This window comes from Miniopterus natalensis, chromosome 9 (assembly GCF_054644295.1).
Source record: "Miniopterus natalensis isolate mMinNat1 chromosome 9, mMinNat1.hap1, whole genome shotgun sequence".
NCBI classification, from domain to species: Eukaryota; Metazoa; Chordata; class Mammalia; order Chiroptera; family Miniopteridae; genus Miniopterus; species Miniopterus natalensis.
Window position 1 is genome coordinate 13,660,247 of NC_142089.1, and position 3,886 is coordinate 13,664,132.

At 47.8% G+C, this 3,886-nt stretch overlaps 1 non-coding gene across 1 annotated transcript; it reads left to right on the forward strand.

Moving 5' to 3' along the window:
- The first annotated feature begins 1,851 nt into the window (after positions 1-1,851).
- LOC148092352 (U6 spliceosomal RNA) lies at positions 1,852-1,954 on the forward strand. Its single transcript, XR_015715147.1, has one exon. It is a non-coding gene; the product is annotated as a U6 spliceosomal RNA (small nuclear RNA).
- Positions 1,955-3,886: the final 1,932 nt, after the last annotated feature.

Below are 3,886 nucleotides of genomic sequence, written 5' to 3' on the forward strand. Positions count from 1 at the left end.
TAATGATCCCACCAGAGAAGGGTTATACCCATTTTATAGATGAGGCAACTGACATCTCAGTCTACTTTGTTGACTCCCCTTTCAAGTCTCCAATGCCCCAGCTAAGAGATATCTCAGATCTCTTCTCCATCTATGCTCACTTCTGGGCGATTTCACCCAATCCACAGCCCTAAATGTCATCTGTCTACCGATGACCTTCACATTGACAGCTCCAACCAGATGTCTCCTGGACGCCGCTGCCTGATAGCCCCAGCAACCTGCTCAGCCTCCACACTTAGATGTCTAATTGGCATCTCAAACCTAATGTGTCTGAGTGATTTTTCTCAAGATAAGGGAGGGCGCCTCTGAGTCTTCCCCACTTCAGCAATGGCAGCATCCATTCACCCAGGTCTCAGGTCAAAATTCTTGGGCCATCCTTGATTCCTCTAGTCCTTCATGCTCCACATTTAATACAGGAGCAAATTCTATGAGGTCTTTCTTCAAATAAATCTTGAATCCAGCCACTTCTCACCCTTCATCACATCCTCCCTCCTCTAAGACCCCATGGCCTCTCACCTGGACATTAGCACACAACAGTTCTTCCTGCACCCCCTCTTTACCCGCATTCGAAGACAGATGAGGGTATGTCATAAGGACAGAAACCAGCCTGAAAGAGCTCCCACTGGCTCAATTAGGGACAAGCTGAATATCAAAATAAATAGCAACAAAAATATCACATCAACAGATTAAAGAAGAAAAATCATATGACCTTGTCAATAGATGCAGAGAAAGCATTTGACAAAATCCAACATCCAATCATGATTAAAACTCTCAACAAACTACGGATAGAGAGGAACTTCCTCAACTCGATAAAGAACATCTACAAACACAAACAAACAAAAAAACCCCACAGCTCACATCAGACTTCATGATGAGAAACTTCCCCATTAAGATCAGGTATAAGGCAAGGTTGTCCCCCTCACAACAGTTTCAGCATCATACTAGAAGTGCTAGTTAATGCAGTAAGACAAGAAGAGGGAATGAGAAGCATGAAGATTTGGAAGGAAGAAATAAAACTGTCTTTATTCACAAACAACAGGATTGTTTATGTATAAAATCCACATGAATCCACAACGAAAACTTCTGGAATTGCAGTTTTGTTCATAACTGCCAAAACATGGAAGCAGTCAGGGTGCCTGTCCTTCAGTAGGTGAATGGACAAACTGTGGTACAACCAGACATGGGAATATTATTCAGCACTGAAAAGAAATGAGCTATCGCGCCGTGTGCTCCGCTCTCTGGCTTTCAAGCATCATTCCTCTCAGAGGCCTCTGGTGCAACTGGTTTCTAGAATATGCTTTCTGAACTAAATATATTACACAGATATATGTGTATGATGGTGTTAATATTTACTCTTCTGCCCCTTGCCTTTAAAAAAAAACACCTTTTATTTTGGAATAGTTTTACATTTACAGAAAAGTTGAAAGGATAGTACCAGAAATCCTGTACGCCCTACACCCAGTTTCCCGTATTGTTAAGACCTTCCTAAGGACTCAGCACTGGTAGTAACTACTGTTAACTAGTCTCCACAGTTTACTCTAATTTCACTAGTTTTCCCTTCACGTCCATTTTCTGTTCTGGCATGCCACCCAGGACACCACATTATGTAGAGCTGTCATGTCACCTTGGCCTCCTTGAGTCGTGACGGGTTCTCAGACATCCCTTGTGTTTGATGACTTTGACAGTCTTGAGGAGGGTCGGTGAGGTTCCTCTGAGAGGGACGAGGTACTTGAAGGTCAGGGAGGGGAGGACACTGCATACCCTGTTCTACCTTTTGAATTCTGAATACAAACGGTTAAAAATCAGAGTTCTGTGCTCGCTTCGGCAGCACACAGACTAAATCAGAGCAGTACAGAGATTAGCACAGCTCCTGTGAAAGGATGGCACTCACGTTTGTGAAGCAGTCTATGTTTTTTAGTGTTTAATGGGTATGGAGTTTCAGGGGTTTTGGGGGGTTTTTTTAATAATTTTTAAAAAATATATCTTTATTCATTTCAGAGAGAGGAAGGGAGAGGGAGAGAGAGAGAAACATCAATGATGAGAGAGTCATTGATCAGCCGCCTCCTGCACGCCCCCAACTGGGGATCGAGCCTGCAACCTGGGCATGTGCCCTGACCGGGACTCGAACCATGATCTCCTGGATCCTAGGTCAATGCTCAACAGCTGAGCCACACCCGGCCAGGCACGGAGTTTCAGTTTTACAAGATGAAAATGTCCTAGAGATCTATTGCACAATGGTGTGAATAACCGAACACTAGTTAACTGCATACTTAAAATGGTTAAAAGGACAGATTTAATGTTATATGTTCTGTACCACAATATACAGGAGAGCACTCTAAAGCAACAGTAACAAAATGTTAATATCTGTTCAGAGATGGGTACTCAGGTTATCTGAACAATTGTGTTCTATAATTTTCTGCATATTTGAAATAGTAAAATCTCAGGCTAAGGGTTTTGCATGTGCAAAGGCCCTGAGGCAGGATAAAATACAGCCAATATGGGTTGGAGAGCAGGAAGCAAAGGACAAGGTGGCACAGGATGAGAGAATTAGGTGGGGACTCGCTCATAGGGCTACAGAAGACAACTCCCTTCCCACACATTCCACAGGCTTCCATCTCTGCCAGCCTACAAGCCATTCCTTCCTCAGGCGCTAACAGGGCTCCTGAGTTGGCCTCCCAAACCACCAGTGCCAGCTCCGCCCAGGCCCTGCTCTAAGCTGAACATGACAAGCTCATTGTTCCCCTTCTCCTGAAGGCTGCTTCCCCCAAGGGGCAGTTCTGAGCCGACAGGTTTCTGTGGGCAGATGTCCCAGGGCAGGGTTCACAAAGACGCCACTGTCTGGGGCACCATCCTGGCCCAGCAGACAGCCTCCACATCAAAGAGGAGAGAGCCGAGCTCTCCCAGCCGCCCACAGCGCACAGCCCAGCCCCGGTCTTGGGCACATGTCACCCCTCGGAGGTGAGGAGGGAGGTGGAGGCAGGACACCGGCAGTAGCTGGCAGGCGCCAGCCGGACGGCCATCGGGAGGAGCGCCAGGCCACGGGCAGCGTCCCCCATGGGCACAGCACACCACGAGGAAGGCAGGGCGGTACTGATGTGCTTGCGGTAGGCAAGGAAAAGGAATCACAGTTTGCCAAGGTCACACAGCTGGCCCAGACCCTCGAACTCGGTGTCCGGTGCCCCTCCCAGAAGCACAAGTGGCAGTCTGACTAATGCAGACACCAGGGCCAGGCCTCCCAAATACACCACTTAGTAGCGAGGATCTTTGGGCAGAGGATGGCCTCCTGACCTTGACCTCCCAAGGGTGTCAAGTGCAGTGTTGGGCACTCTCAAAGGCGGTGGTAGCTCTTCTTACCGTGACACCCTAGAAACAACCCACCGGAGAGTTGTTACTTCACAGCCGACACCTACACCAGGGAGCATTGCTTGGGTTGACTTAGGAGGAGGGGTGAGGGAAGCAGAGGGGCAGAGCACCCCCTGGGCAGGCCCAGTGTGGTGGGCCGCCTTGGGCCTCCAAGAGAACCCTCTGGGACAGACCTCCAGCCCCAGCCCCAGGCTCACTAATTTTGCTGTGATTAAAGCAATCAGAGCCACAGAGGAGGTGAGGGGAGCCGGGAGACCTGGGGCCCAGTTCCCACCCTGATCATAATGCCCCGTGGTACTCTGGGTGAATCACTTCCTTTCTGAACCTCATGGTCTTTTCCATCAGCAAAATGAAGAGTTTGGACTTCATGAAATTAAAGGTCCCTTCAAAACTGAGGTCCTAAGGATGCATTTTATCCCTCCTAAATTCCTCACCTAAAATATATAGATAGAGATGGATGGATGGTAGATATAAAAAAAAAGTT